This window comes from Parambassis ranga, chromosome 6, assembly GCF_900634625.1.
Source record: "Parambassis ranga chromosome 6, fParRan2.1, whole genome shotgun sequence".
Taxonomy (NCBI): domain Eukaryota; kingdom Metazoa; phylum Chordata; class Actinopteri; family Ambassidae; genus Parambassis; species Parambassis ranga.
In genome coordinates, this window is record NC_041027.1 from 15671058 (window position 1) to 15687359 (window position 16302).

At 53.3% G+C, this 16302-nt stretch overlaps 1 pseudogene; it reads left to right on the forward strand.

The window, feature by feature from the left end:
- LOC114437864 (ankyrin-3-like) overlaps positions 1–16302 on the forward strand; it is a 39376-nt pseudogene that overhangs the window by 4585 nt on the left and 18489 nt on the right.

The following is a 16302-nucleotide window of genomic DNA, read 5'->3' on the forward strand; positions in this document are numbered from 1 at the left end:
CGCTCCACATGGCGGCAAGGGCGGTCAGTCAAGCGTTGTGCGATACCTGATCCAGAACGGAGCGCAGGTCGATGCCAAGGCCAAGGTAGGCCGTCACAGCCACACTCACTTCATACAGAGAGAGGTGTGTTCCTGTTCCGTTCTGAACAGATGCATTTCTGGGATAAGTAACGTGTTGTTCGCTCCTCTGGCTCTTCTTCCCGCCAGGATGATCAGAGTCCGCTGCACATCTCCAGCCGCCTCGGGAAGCCGGACATCGTGCAGCAGCTGCTGGCCAACGGCGCGTGCCCGGACGCCACAACCAAGCTCCGGGTACACACCCCTGCACCTGGCTGCCAGGAGGGACACAGGGACATCGCGGCGGCGCTGCTGGAGCATGGAGCCAGTCTGGGCGCCACAACCAAGGTAACACAACTTCCTGTTAGAGCCCGATGTGGCCGCAGGAGGAACTGCAGCCCTACATGTTGCTACTCGATGAGGCACGTCTGCATTTAATCGCCTAAGGAACCACCTCACACACACACAGCTCCATGTTGTCGTGACAGAGCAGAGTGATTAAACACACGTGTGTGTCTGTCCAGGCGTGTGCAGAGTCTGCAGAGAAAAGAGAGTTTGGATGAATGTGTGTGTTGATCTGTTCTAACGATGGACTCAGTTCCTCGTGCTAAGAGCTTCAGGCCTACGCTGACGGTGTGTGTGTAGCACCGCCTGCTCACTCCCTCACACACACACACTCGGATCAGTTGAACTCATTTGAACTTGTCATGCTAACAGTTTAGCAGGAGACGTCTGTGAAGTGTGTGTGTGACCTTCACACTCCTCTGTGTGTCCTTCAGAAGGGCTTCACTCCGCTGCACGTGGCAGCAAAGTACGGAAAGATGGAGGTCGCCAACCTGCTGCTGCAGAAAGACGCTCCGCCGGACGCTGCCGGGAAGGTACCGGCCACGCCACCTCACACTGCAGCGCTCTGAATGTACCACTGCCTAACAACACGTGTGTGTGTGTGTGTGTGTTCAGAGTGGGCTAACTCCACTGCATGTGGCTGCACACTACGACAACCAGAAGGTGGCGCTGCTGCTGCTGAACCAGGGGTCATCACCGCACGCTGCTGCAAAGGTGAGTCAGTAAAAACATGGAAGGTTCCTGAGGCTCCGAACCCTCTGATTGGCTCACAGAGAGTCAGCTGACCTGCCATCAGTAACCTCCATGTGTTGCTCTTGTGTAGCTTTGTGTGTCAGTTGTGTGTCAGTTGTGTGTCAGTTGTGTGTCAGTCGTGTGTCAGTCATGTGTCAGTTCTGTAGCTTTGTGTCAGTTGTGTGTCAGTTGTGTGTCAGTCGTGTAGCTTTGTGTCAGTTGTGTGTCAGTTCGTGTGTCAGTTGTGTCAGTCATGTGTCAGTTGTGTGTCAGTTGTGTATCTTTGTGTCAGTCATGTGTCCAGTTGTGTGTCAGTCGTGTAGCTTTGTGTCAGTTTGTGGTCAGTTTGTGTGTCAGTCGTGCGTGAGTTGTGTGTCAGTCATGTGCAGTCGTGTGTCAGTTGTGTAGCTTTGTGTACAGTCATGTGTCAGTTGTGTGTCAGTCGTGTAGCTTTGTGTCAGTTGTGTGTCAGTTGTGTGTCAGTCGTGCGTGAGTTGTGTGTCAGTCATGTGTCAGTCGTGTGTCAGTTGTGTATCTTTGTGTCAGTTGTGTGTCAGTCGTGTAGCTTTGTGTCAGTTGTGTGTCAGTTGTGTGTCAGTTGTGTATCTTTGTGTCAGTTGTGTGTCAGTTGTGTGTCAGTCGTGTAGCTTTGTGTCAGTCGTGCGTCAGTCGTGTGTCAGTTGTGTGTCAGTCGTGTAGCTTTGTGTCAGTCATGTGTCAGTTGTGTAACGCTGTCCAGCTGAGGAAACGTCTCTGTGCTTCCAGAACGGCTACACTCCGCTCCACATTGCAGCCAAGAAGAACCAGATGGAGATCACCACCACGCTGCTGGAGTACGGTGCCTCCACCAGCACGGTGACCCGGCAGGGCATCACGCCGCTGCACCTGGCGGCGCAGGAAGGAAACGTGGACATTGTGACGCTGCTGCTGGCTCGGGACGCTCCCGTCAACATGGGCAACAAGGTGTGAGCGCGTCCCTGCCCCCCCCCCCCCCCGTGATGATGCATCAGGCTGTAATCAGTGTCTGTCTCTGTCTGTCTCTGTCTGTCTCTGTCTGTCTCTGTCTCTCTCTGTCTGTCTCTGTCTGTGTGCTCAGTCCGGTCTGACTCCGCTCCACCTGGCTGCCCAGGAGGATAAAGTCAATGTTTGCAGAGGTCTTAGTCAACCATGGAGCCGTCATAGACCCGGAGACCAAAGTGAGTCCAGGTCTCCATTCTCACACACAACACAAGAGCCTCAGTCACTTACATTCATGTTCTTTCTGTGTGTGTCACCAGCTGGGGTACAGTCCTCTCCATGTGGCCTGTCACTATGGTAACGTGAAGATGGTCCACTTCCTGCTGAAAAATCAGGCCAAAGTCAACGCCAAAAGACCAAGGTGGAGGACTGTTAGCGCAGGTTCTGACGCTGAGCGGGGCGCTGTGCGTCGCTGTGCGCTCACTGTTGCACCGGTCTCACGTTCTGCTGTCACTTTTCAGAATGGATACACACCTCTGCATCAGGCTGCACAGCAGGGACACACACACATCATCAACTGCTTGCTGCAGTACGGAGCTTCTCCTAACGAGCTCACGGCGGTCAGTACGCTCAGATACGAACTTTCCCGTCTCACCGCTGAATGTCTGTCCGACCTGCTGCATTCTCTCCCTGCAGAACGGGAACAGCGCACTGTCCATCGCCAGGAGGCTGGGCTACATCTCTGTGGTGGACACACTTAAAGTGGTCACCGAGGAGACGCTGACCACTCAGGTGTGTATCATGACATCACACACACGCTCTGAAAAGCAGATTTATTTTGTTAATTACTCCAAAATGTTTGACAGACCGTGATCGAGAAGCACAAGATGAACGTCCCAGAGACCATGAACGAGGTGCTGGACATGTCCGATGATGAAGGTAAAGCTCTTGTTGTCATGGAGACGGCGTTGTTGTTTTTCATGTTTGTTCCCATTTGATTTGCTTTTTGCTTGTGTCGGTCTTATTTTGCCTCTCCTCCGTCTGAACACACAGTCCATAAGGCCCACATGCCTGAAATGCTCACAGAGGACTATTTCTCTGATGTGGAGGAAGGTATTTTCATTTATTTAGATTTTTCTACACTTTTCTTTATTTTCGCTGCCTCGTTTTAACTCGGTGCTGGGTGATGTCTGCGGGATCGCTGCTGCTGCTCCTGCTGCAGGATTCTCATGCAGGGGATTCTGCTGGTTGCCATGGCGACAGTCTGCATACGGCGTCCTGTATGTGTGTGTATAACAGACCCTTTGTGCTGCTTTATTGTAGTTTCACACATTTGAGACAAAGCTGACACACAGACAGCTGCTGTGTGTCAGTGTGTGTGTTTACTCTGTGTGTGTCTGTCCTCTTTGCGGTCACACTTGAACCCCTGGCCGGTGCCTGACGACACTCGCTGATGTGTTTTATCAGTACTTTCTTTCTGATGATAAAGAATGGATGCTTTCAGCTTTAGGTCGTCACATGAAGGGCTGAAATGCAGCCTGCAGAAACACATTTAAACAGTGGAACCTTATTGTGTGTGTGTGTGTGGGGGGGGGGGGGGGTGAAGACATGGCAGAGACACACAAACACTCAGATTTGTGCTTGTGTTCAAACAGAGATGGATGTTGGAAACATCTGCATCAGCTACTCCTGTAAGTGCACACAGTGTGAGCTAACCACAGTGAGTGTGTGGAGTGACGCCACTAAACTGTGTGTGTGTGTGTGTGTGTGTGTGTGTGTGTGTGTGTGTGTGTGTGTGTGTGTGTGTGTGTGTGTGTGTGTGTGTGTGTGTGTGTGTGTGTGACTCTGACTGCGTGTTCTGGCTGCACAGCTTCAGCTGAGCGTCCCATCTTTAATTTCTCATCTAAAAATACATGCAGTGTAACCTGAGGCGCACAAACACACACTCACATAGCAGCAGAGTGAAGCAATGATTAACCTCTCCAATAACACACACACACACACACACACACACTAACAGGCCTCTGTGCTGTGTTTGTTCATATTTGTTGGTCCAGCATGAAGAAATCTGAACCAGGAGTTGGATTTCTAAATGAGTTTACTGCTGTCACAACTTGTTCTATTAACCGCTTCAGGGTCTGTTTGTGGTTTGACTGTTTGCTGTCCTACATCTAACAGCTGCTGCTTCTAAAGAGGACATCTGATCAATGCACTGCAGATAATCAATGAGTCAACATTCCAGAGCTCAGCTGATTTAAATAAAGTCCGGATGGATGAAGTGCTGCCATGCTCGGCTCAGAGTTCACCTCTGAGGCTGATTGATCAGAGATCGGATTGATTGTTTCCATATTTATTGGATGTGAGTGTGTGACATCCTGAGGATGAGGAGGAGCAGTCTGACCTGTGAGGTTACACACTGCAATACACACAGCACAGTTTATACAACAAGTCTGACTCACACACCCACTTACTATTTCTGTCCTGCAGTGAGCTGTAGGTGTCTGTCACACACACACACACACACACACACACACACACACACACAGTGGATAATCCTGGAGCAGGCTGGGTAGGCGGGAGAAAGCCGATCTGTTAGTGTGGCAGAGAGACAGGCGGTGTGTGTGCAGCAGAGAGAGAGAGCGGCAGAGCGAGGTTAGAAGTGGAGGAAAAGTTAGTGCGAGCTGAAATCCTCCCGAAGAATGAAGTGTTTCAAAGCCGGAGGTGAGTGAGCGGCTGGAATGTGGCCAGATGGGGTCTGAGAGAAAGTTTGGGGGAGGGGTGGAGCAGCAGGGGGTGAGGAGGGATGGGGGGGTGTAGTTGGAATGCCTTCTTTTCTCTCCGCCTGCATGCACTTGCTCTCCTCCCCTCGGCTCTTTCCTCAGCGGGCTGGGAGCTACAGTAAGTGTGAGAGGAGCGGCGTGCTGCTCCTCCTGCTCCTCCTGCTGCTCCTGCTGCTCCTGCTCCTGCTCCTGCTCCTCCTGCTGCTCCTGCTCCTCCTGCTCCTCCTGCTCCTCCTGCTGCTCCCTCTGCTCCCTCTGCTCCTGCTGCACACAGACTCCATCACTGGGACTCTGTTCAGCCGTTGGCTCTGGGTGGAGGCTGCATTGATCTGCAGGCTCACTGTGTTCATATTGAAGAAGCGGGACACTGACTCCTCATCTTCCTCCACGCTCTCTGTGCTTCTAACCACCAGGTGACGATGCGATGACGGGGAACACGGACAAGTATCTGGCCCCGCAGGACCTGCGGGAGCTGGGCGACGACTCGCTGCCTCAGGAGGGCTACATGGGCTTCAGCATCGGTGCACGGTCCCAGAGGTAAGAGCGCCATCCTATGACTGAACTTTAGATGTTAGCAGCAGCAGCTAAACCATCAAGATGGTGCCTGCTCAGTGAGCCTGGAAGGTTTTGCTCTGTGAAACTTCTGTGGATGTGACCTTCCTGACAGAGCCTCGGACACATGGCCCAGGGTTTATGTTACTTCTTGTGTATTCAAATGTTTCACTCATGACATCACAGGCAGTGAAAGAGCCTGTGAGCGCCCCCCTCCACCTGCTGCAGGAGCTGCACTCACCGCGTCTTCTAATCCCACCGTCAGCTGCAGTCATGGTGGCTGCTGCTCCACATTTTAATACCTCTGCTCTGCTTCCTGGACTTGATCGCATGATCAGTGTCACTGCAAGCAGGCCAGAGACAGGTGCTGCATGCAGACACCTGCCAGGGTTGTGTGTGTGTGTGTAGCTGTTTGTAGACTTTAAACTAAAGTTTTCACAGAAGAAGTAAATCTGACACACACACACACACACTCTCGCTCCTCCTCCTGGTCAGAGTTCAGTCTGCGGCTGTTGAACTTTGTTTTTATGAAGAATCGATGTCTGTGCAGAGGGGAGGAGTCATTGATCATCTGACACACATGCAGCCACAGGAAATGACACATTGATTCCATGACCTCCAGCTGTGTGCGTGTGTGTATGTGTGTGCATGCGTGTGTGTGTGTATGTGTGTGCATGTGTGTGTGTGTGTGTGGTTGTGTGTGCTTATTCTGCCTGTGTTTCCTCCTCATGGTGTTTTATTCTCTCCTCATGTCCGTTCTTAATGTTAGTCCCAAAGTCAGGTAAGGCTGAAGGCATGAAGAGACCCCCGCCCCGCCCCTGACCCCCCCCCCCCCCCCGCCCCGCCCTGACCCCCCCCCCCCTCACAGACCCGTCGGTGGCTTTCAGAATCACGACTCTGTGGTCCAGTGTAACACATACATGTCTTACTAATGATTGTCTAACAGCAGGCACGGTGTGTGTTTTGTGTGTCTGTGTGTGCAGAGCGCAGCCTGTGTGTGTTTGCTTTGTGTTGGACTGTTGTCATGCTTGGCTCTTTGTGGGTCTGACACAAAGGTGAAGCTTTGCATCATTTTGGTTTCTGTGTGGAGTTCTTTGAGCTTCCAGGGACCTGAGCTGGACTGAACCATCTTCACACACACAGAGTCTCATTGACCAGCTCCCATCCATAAAGACACCTGCACCACCTGAAGACACCCGTGCAGCTCAGGCGGCGTCCTCAGAGAGACGCTGCGCTGTTTGCAGGCCTGAACGTCTCGTTTAACGAGAGCTTCAGGAAAACAGATGTAAACAGATCTGCTGTTTGCTCGGGCCCTCAGCGGTGTCGAGGGGTGTTCCTCCTCGTCATTCTGCAGCTGGAGGTTTGATCACTGAAGCTCTGGGTTCAGCAGAGCAGAAAGCCGCTGCTGCTCCAGCTCAGGCGGACCAGCAGCTGGTTGGGACGTCTCCCGGCAGGGGTTCAGCAGTGGAGGCCCGCGGCTGACCCAGGGCCTGCTGCAGGGACTACACCTCCCGCCTGAGCAGGAGGAGACATGGAGGTCTCTGCTCCTCCTGCTCAGTGCATCAGGGTCTATCCTGGCAGGATGCAGGCCTGAAACGAGTGGCAGCTCTGTGAGGTCAGATCAGCTGCGGTCTCTGATTGGTGGACTGGCGCTGATGTTGCCATGACAAAGGCTGATGGCATCGTGCAGGCGGTGATGGAGGTCTCCTCCACCCACACAGCGCCTGTGACAGATCACTGATGTTTGACGGTTCTGTTGGCACTCAGGCAGGTTCCTGGAAGCTGCATGCATTTAATGTGTTTGTTTTTTTTCTGTTCACCTTCATCCCCCTCCTCCTCTTCCTCCTTATCCTCCTCATCCTCCTCCTCCCCTCCCCTTCTTCCATCACTGTGACTGTTGTCTTGGTAATCTACTACGACAACAACACCAAGCCTGCGTTCCTTCAGTTCTGATAGGTCCAACACGCTGAACCGGAGCTCCTTCACACGGGACAGCATGATGATCGAGGAGATCCTGGCGCCCTCCAAGGAGATGGTACGTACGCCGCACACGCTCACTGTAATCTGCCTGTCACTGACTTCATGAGAGGCGCCGTCCTGTCTCCAGAAGCCAGGCCGGTCTCCAATCCTCTTACAGCTGAGACGGTGCCAATGTATGACGACCAATCCCGTTACATTATGCTAAAGAGGAAATGAGATTAGCAGTTAGCACAGCGAGGGATTACTGTGATGGCCCTTACTGTCAGGATGCAGGGAAACATCAGGTGAAGACCTGATCCTCTTCTTACAGGTAGCACACCGAGCGCTGAAGTCACACAGGCAGGCTGCACATCTGTAGGATGTGATGCAACACTGGCAACAGGCGAAGACGCCAAGCTAACTGATCAGATAAAGTTCATGGGGATGGTGAACATTAGGCTCTGTGGATCTGTGCAGATCTGTGCAGACCCGGTTTACTTATCGGCAGCCCGACACAGCGGCTCCAAATGAGCTGCCTGTTGGTCCCAGAGCAGCACACAGTGAAGACCCAGCAGCAGGATTCTGCGCTGCTGGTTTCTTCCTGGTGGCTCTGGGATAGTCTGGGTTTGGTGGAGGGCCCCCTGACCCTGCGGCAGGAGTCCTGAGCTGCTCCCTGGTTGGATTCAGGGCAGGCGTTGTGTTGTTGCTCTGTGATGCTCCGGCTGCTCGGTAACAGCTTCTCTCCTCCCACACTGCTGCAGATGCTCTGTAAGGAAAGGTCTTTCATTGTAGAGCAGCACAACAAGGTAGAGTCACCGTGCCACAGTGTTCAGTTCTCATCACAGCATGGAGCCCACTCCCACGCTCACAGGTCTCCTGTGGCAGATATTTACACCCTGGTGGATAACAGGCAGAGACAAGCTGCTGTTCTCACCTGGGTGCAAATACACACTGAGAGTCTGCTGACAGCTTCATTTCTATTGATTCATTTGTCCTCATTGGACGCTGGTTTTCTTTTCTTTTGGATCCTCGTTACACATTCAGATTCACTGTGAAGTCCTTGGAGGACTCCTGCAGGAGCACTGATTCACCTTGTTGTCTCCTCCTCAGCATCTGGCGGTGGCCAAAGATGTTGACAGCGACTCTCTGAGGAGGTATAGCTGGACGGCAGACGCTCTGGATAACGTCAACCTGGTCTCCTCCCCCATACACTCTGGGTAAGCACCACGAGGACAGGAGGACAGGATGCAGTTTGTCTTTGGTTCCTCCAGCCTTCAGTTTGTCTTCATCTCTGTTCATGGCTGGCGTCACAGCGCCTCCTCTGTAATTACTGTGTTGTAACACTGATCAGAGCTGCTGAGGTCACCTGAGGTCAGAGGAGACGAGCACTGTGACCTCCAGGTCCTCATGTAGTCACAGCAGGGCTGATGAGCTGGCTGCAGTCTCTCTCCTCACCACTAGGTGCACAGAGTGCAGGTCTCCCTGGTGACGGTGTTGTTGTTGCTTTGTCGTCCATCCTGCAGTTTTTCCTCTCCGCTCCCGCAGTACGACAGCAGGTGATTGACTGTGATTGGCTGCCCCTTCACTCACCACATCGTGTTTGGTCCTCACCCCCATGACCCGTTCTCACTCAGTCCTGCTGTGTGTTGATCTGTTTGCAGAGATGTGTTCAATATGAGTTTACAGGCATCACAACAGGAACAACTGTTAACCACAGACACACTAACACACCATCCCACTGTACTGCATGGTGTGTGTGTGTGTGTGTAGCTGTGTCCCAGTTCAGGGACACATTGGACAGAGGTGTGTCCTGGTCATCTGACTTCCTGTCAGTGAACCCTGGGATACGCTCATGAAGGATCCACCTGACACGTCTGAGGGAGACTTCACAGGATGGAGCCCTGGAAGTGGCACACAGTGTGCGTGTGTGTGTGTGTGTGTGTGAGTTACACACAGGCCCACACGTCCTTCTAATGTGGGAGACACACAGGGAACGGGGAGGCTCCTGGGTCAGCCGACCTGTGTTTGTGGTCAGAGCTGATGCAGGAGCCTCCTCGGGTTCCTCCTGCTCTGTCGGTGTGAGGAGCACAGCATGGAGGGCCAGCATCTCCATCAGCTCCGTCACCACTCACTCCTCCTCTCCTCCCCATCAGGTTCCTGGTCAGCTTCATGGTGGACGCCCGTGGCGGCTCCATGAGAGGAAGTCGTCACAACGGCATGCGCATCATCATCCCACCCAGGAAGTGCACGGCGCCGACCAGGATCACCTGTCGGCTGGTGAAGAGGCACAAGCTGGCGTCGCCTCCGCCCATGGTGGAGGGAGAGGGCCTGGCCAGCCGGCTGGTGGAGGTGGGCCCGGCGGGAGCTCAGTTCCTCGGGTGAGTTTATTCTTTCTCTGTGTAATCCTCACTGGAGCTTTGATCAGGGTTCCTGCACAGCGCAGAGATGCCTGCAGCCTGTGTGTGTGTCACTGCTCGGTGCACAGTGTGGAGGGCACAGTGTGGGGGCACAGTGTGGAGGCACAGTGTGGAGGGCACAGTGTGGAGGCACAGTGTGGAGGCACAGTGTGGAGGCACAGTGTGGAGGCACAGTGCGGGGGGCACAGTGTGGGGGGCACAGTGTGGAGGCACAGTGTGGAGGCACAGTGTGGGGGGCACAGTGTGGAGGCACAGTGTGGAGGCACAGTGTGGGGGGCACAGTGTGGAGGCACAGTGTGGAGGCACAGTGTGGAGGGCACAGTGTGGGGGGCACAGTGTGGAGGGCACAGTGTGGGGGGCACAGTGTGGAGGCACAGTGTGGAGGCACAGTGTGGAGGCACAGTGTGGGGGGCACAGTGTGGAGGGCACAGTGTGGGGGGCACAGTGTGGAGGGCACAGTGTGGGGGGCACAGTGTGGAGGCACAGTGTGGGGGGCCGTGTCCACGGGGGAGGGGGGGAGGATGTGAGTTTGTGTGTCATTTGAACACTTCCTCTAAACTCAGACTTGTTTTTTACGGTGTTTAAACTCTGTCTGCGGCTCACAGACAGCCGAGTGCTGGTCAGCTAGTCTGGTCCTTCTCACCTGACGAGCTGCTGGTGTTGGTTTAAACTGCTGTGGACATTTGTGATGCTGTGAAAATGAGGTCAACAAAAACACAACGCAAAGATGTGCAGGAACCCTGTGTGACCTGAAGTCTCCTTCCCCTTGCTTCTCACCATCACCACCTCCAGCTGCCCGCCTTATATCTGTGTGTGTGTGTTCCTCTGTGTGTGCGAATGTGTGTGTGTGTTCCTCTGTGTGTGTGTGTTCCTCTGTGTGTGTGTTTTGGCCACAGTAAACTACACCTTCCCAGAAAGCTGCCAGCCCTTAATGAAGGCGAGAGCCTGGTTAGTCCCGTGCTACAGCTGGGACCCAGAGGAACTAGATTTGTTGGGTAGGAACCAAACATGGCTCCCCTGCTCCCCCTGCTCCTCCTCCGCCCTGCTGTGACTCGGCGAGGCTGAATCATGCTGGTGGATTTGTTTTTACCATCTCTGTGTGGTTTTGGGAAGAACTCAGTCAGAAACAGTCTTTAAGCTTCTTCCTAAAACTACTGGACCCATCACAGCTGCATTCATTGTGTTATTCAGGCTCTCAGCAGCCGCTCATCTCACTGAATGTGGGGTTCTGATTGGCTGTTTGGACTGCGCTTGTTGAGCATGCGCCTCCTCCTCCTCCAGCCGAGCATCATGCTGCTTCCCATGACTCCATGTTGAAGATCGGTTCATCCTGCTGGTCCCAGCGCAGTGTTTCATATTTATTTACGCACGAGGAGGCGGTGACACACTCACCACTAGCCCAGCGCTGCGAAAAAAAGATGGACGCTCTGTGACATCACACTCAGCTTCATGCAGAGAGACGCCTGATCCCAGGCGTTTATTATTTAATATCATTTAAACAGCTGTGAGATAAAGATCCTGCTTAAAATACAAATTATGCATCAATAAGTTCATTACAGTGATCTCACCGTGACAAACAATCATTAAGTGAACGAGTATATATAAATGGTGTGTGTGTGTGTGTGTGTGTTAGTGCTGGGTTCAGGTTCAGGTCTGTGTTGGGTCGTCATGATTTCATGCGCCTGCTGAGGCAGATCTCACACGTTGGCGGTGATGGCGGCCTCCACCTCTCACAGTGAGAGCTGTGAGGCCTCTGCAGGGTCTGCGAGCGTCTGTCCGCCATCTTGTGCCGCCATCTTGTCTTGTTTAAATAGGGGCTGTGCAGCTTGGCCGCCGCCCTCTGAATGTCCTGAGGCATCACACCACATCCTGCTTTTTATTGTCAGAAACAAAAGTCATTATTTACTTCTCACGTTTCTGACGTCTGCTCCTCTCAGGCCCGTCATCGTGGAGATCCCACATTTCGGCTCCATGCGAGGTCAGGAGAGGGAGCTGATCCTGCTGCGCAGCGAGAATGGAGAGACCTGGAAGGAGCATCTGTACGACTGCAAGACCGACGACCTGAACCAGCTGCTCAACGGGATGGACGAAGGTGAGGCCTCTTTTCTCGTCCTTGCTGAGGGTGGTGCTCTGCTCCGTCATCCATGGTCAGTGTTGAGCCAATCAAACACGAGGAGCTCTGAGTCCAGCTGCTTCTTGTTTCCCCCCTGCAGAGCTGGACAGTCCCGAGGAGCTGGAGAGGAAGAGGATCTGCCGCATCATCACCAAGGACTTCCCGCAATACTTTGCTGTGGTGTCCCGGATCAGACAGGAGACCCATCAGATGGGACCGGAGGGCGGGACTTTGTGCAGCCGCAGTGTGCCGTTGGTCCAGGCTTCCTTCCCCGAGGGGGCGTTAACCAAGAAGATCAAGGTTGGACTGCAGGTGAGTTGACGACACCACCGACAGTACCACACACACACATGTATGTGCACACAAACTGAACACACACCACCGCTCCTCAGGCCCAGCCGGTGCCCGACGACACCGTGAAGAAGATCCTCGGTAACCGAGCAACCTTCAGCCCCATCGTCACCGTGGAGCCCAGAAGGAGGAAGTTCCACAAGCCCATCACCATGACCATCCCAGTGCCGCCGCTGTCAGGGGAGGGGCTGACCAACGGCTACAAGGGGGACAGCACGCCGTGCCTGCGGCTCCTCTGCAGCATCACAGGTCGGTGTCAGCTGTTCCGCTGCGTACATTTCAGACAGAGGTGGTTCTCACGGTAGGTTGTGTGCAGGCGGAACGTCAACCGCGCAGTGGGAGGACATCACGGGCACCACACCGCTCACCTTCGTCAACGACTGCGTCTCCTTCACTACTAACGTCTCTGCCAGGTGAGCCTGCGTCACACAGACCCCCCTCTGTGGCGTGTTTGTTTCTCACCCTGTGTGCTGGTCATGTGTGCAGGTTCTGGTTAGCAGACTGTCACCAGATCCCGGAGACGGTGGGCTTGGCCATGCAGTTGTACAGGGAGCTGATCTGTGTGCCCTACATGGCCAAGTTTGTGGTGTTCGCCAAGATGAACGACCCGGTGGAGTCCAGGCTCAGGTGCTTCTGCATGACGGATGACAAGGTGGACAAAACCCTGGAGCAGCAGGAGAACTTTGAGGAGGTGGCACGGAGCAAAGACATCGAGGTGCGGGGTTATGTCTGCTCCACATCCGCTCCAACACTTTTCAGAAACAGCCTTTATGACCTGAGCCGTGTTCTTCCTGCAGGTTCTGGAGGGCCGGCCCATCTACGTAGACTGCTACGGCAACCTGGCTCCTCTGACCAAAGCTGGTCAGCAGCTGGTCCTCAACTTCTACGCCTTCAAGGAGAACCGCCTGCCCTTCTGTGTGAAGGTACTCCAACAGGCCGCCAGCCCCTCTCTGCTTTGTGAACTGGTTCTAGCCGCCCTCAGTCGTTATTGATCCACCATCAATGCAGTCACTGATGAACCCTGCTGCATCATTTGTTCTGTTTCTGTTAAATAGGTCACACTGCACTCAGGACCACAACATGCACTACACACACCAGCCTCTGTTAGTGAGACACACCATGTGACCAACAGTAAATGGACACATGTGCAAATGTTCCTGTTTCCAAAGAACAGTCCAGACCTCCATTCATTGATCACTGCTGCAGGTTTAGAGCCGATCAGAGGACTCAGATGATCACTGTGTGTCTCTGCACAAAAAAACTCACAGAAATGATCCTCACAGTGTGAGGACCTGGTCTGGCCTAACCTCTGACCTCTTCATCAGACTTTACAAATGCTGGAAGCAGAAACATGGAGGCCAGCAGACACTGATGGAGGCTGAGCGTCCACATACTTTTGGACATACAGTGGATCTGATACCAGCATTGATAAGGTGTGTGTGTCTGTCACAGGTCAGAGATCCGAGTCAGGATCCCTGCGGCCGCCTGACCTTCCTGAAGGACAGTAAGAGCATCAAAGGCCTGCCGCAGACGGCCGTGTGCAACCTGAACATCACCCTGCCTGCAGTGAAGAAGGTAAGGAGGCGTGAACGCTCCTCTGTCGTCACCTCATCACCATGTCCATGGTCAGGGAGCCCTGTGCCGGCCGACGGACAGACTGACTGCTGTGTCTTTTATCTGTTTAAAGCTTCTCTCTGTGGTTATACGCAGCGGGCTCTTCTCATTGGCTGTTTGCTGTGCTTTTGTTTTGGCTGAGGGCTTCAGTTGTTGTGGCTGCTGTTTTGTGGCTTGTTGCTTTATTTTGTGTGTTGTGTTTTTTTTTCCATTTGCTGAAGTGGCTTCTCTTCTCTTGGAGCTTCTGTCAATCACTCCTTTTCACACCCTGATGTTTCTTTCCCCTGCTTTCCATTATGTTACTCCCCCTGTTCCTGCAATGCATCTTGGGAACCAGGAAGTGGAGTCAGATGCCGAGGACGAGGTAAAGCACACCCTCCCCACCATGTGCTGTCCTTTGCGTTAGGCCTACAGCGCCCTGCTTTGCTCTCATAGCCTCCTTCTTCCGCTTCTCTTTGGGCAGAACTAGCTCCTGTAGCTGCTCAGCTCTGCATGACTTATGACAGAAATGATCAACCACTTGTTTTGTGTCCCTCTGCGCTCTCTGTGATATAAGTAGATGTAATGTTTACACTTTTAAGCCTTTAGTTTGTAGACATCATGACTAACTGAAGCTAATATGACTAGCTAGGCATTAGCTCATTTAATGTAGCGCTAACAGACCGGAGGACTGGACTCTTAAAGGTTCTACATGTAAGAATGTGTTTTCACCATGACTTGGATCTTAAAGACTTCCTGGCGTGAGAAGGACGCACCTGATCTTATGTACAAACGTTGGCGACGTCATGCTCACTCCAGCGCTCGTTAGCTTTAGCCTGCTAGCTAAATACTTAAGATTGTCTTGAATAAACAATAACAAAGCATAAACAGTGAATTGGTGTTGGAGGTAGCAGCCATCGAACCTCCACCCCAGCTCCGCGCGCCTCCCCATGAGGATAACTGCACAGCTCCAACACCAACCACAGCAGCTGATTGGTCCTGTTGGTCACATGTCATTTCCTCCCTCATTTTTTCAGCTTCTGAACTGGATCATGGTTCATTCAGAGGTAGTAGAAGACGTCTCATCTGCGCTGCTGTAAGTTTATTTGTCTCAGTTTCAATCACCGCGCCTGCAGTACAGGAGGTGAACAAACAGAACCCACACACAGTGGCGTGAATCCACCAAGCGTCCTGTTGGAGGAAGTGACAGTGACAGTTGTGGGAAGCGTCTGCTGCGTTAGCTTCGTGAAGCGCGCTGACTGAAGGCCCACACCGACTCCCTGATTCTTACATTTAGAACCTTTAACGGTCACCTTGCTGCCATGTTTCCACCCTGTCTTTACCTTTCAGACTGAGGCAGGCTGTACGGTCGGCTGACCGGCAGCTCTGTGTGATGCAGGCTGACCCGGAACTGATAGGTGTTTGTGTTGTTTGCTATTGTTGCAGACTGAAAAGCCAGAACGACGTCATACCTTTGCATCTCTAGCCTTACGTAAGCGCTACAGCTATCTGGCCGAGCCTGCACTGAGTGAGTCTGACATCTTCACTAACAAACCCTGTGATGACGTGTCCAGGAGAAGCTAGCTCATAACACCTGTAACTGTAGAAAGCGTCACACCAAGATGAATTAATGTAACAAATGCATATTTCTCATCTCATCACCTGCCTGTCGACCACATGGTACATCCTCTGCATGGTTCAGTCAGTGGTGTTTCAGTTCTTGTGCCGTGCTTTGCCTTCTTTGTGAGTTGATTTCCACCGCTGAGTTTTAAATGCAGCTCCACCAACAATTTCCTCTGACTTCCCGACTTCATGTTCAGTCTGCATTCTGATGGAGGTCAAAGGAAAATGTTTCCTGGTTGGTCGGAGCGCCGGGCACCGCCTGGTGGAATTCTCCTGGTGGGCTCTGCCTGGCTCCGCCTGGCGGGCTCCGCCGGGCTCAGCCAGGCTCTGCCAGACTCCGCCTGGCGGGCTCTGCTGGACTCCGCCTGGCGGGCTCTGGCGGGCTCCGCCGGACTCCGCTTGGCAGGCTCTGCCGGATTCCGCCTGGCGGGCTCTGCCGGACTCCGCTTGGCAGGCTCTGGCGGGCTCCGCCGGGCTCAGCCAGGCTCTGCCGGATTCTGCCTGGCGGGCTCTGGCGGGATCCGCCGGGCCCACCGGCCTGGTGGTGCTGCAGCAGCTGCATGTGGCAGGTTTGGCTTTCCTTCAGGTCTTTCATTTGCTCACACACTCTGCCTGTCACCAGTGTTGTGCTGCATGACAAAATGAGCTGGAGCTTCAGAGCACATTTTGTCCGTTTGTTTTGTTTTTTTGGAGGAAACCTCGGCAGCCCTTGGCTCTGTCGAACCATGGTGTCTAAATTTGAGGAAAGATTCTGTAACTTTTGGACCAAACAGATAAAAGGCACTGTTATTGATCCTTCGGATCAGACCATCCATGAGAGAAG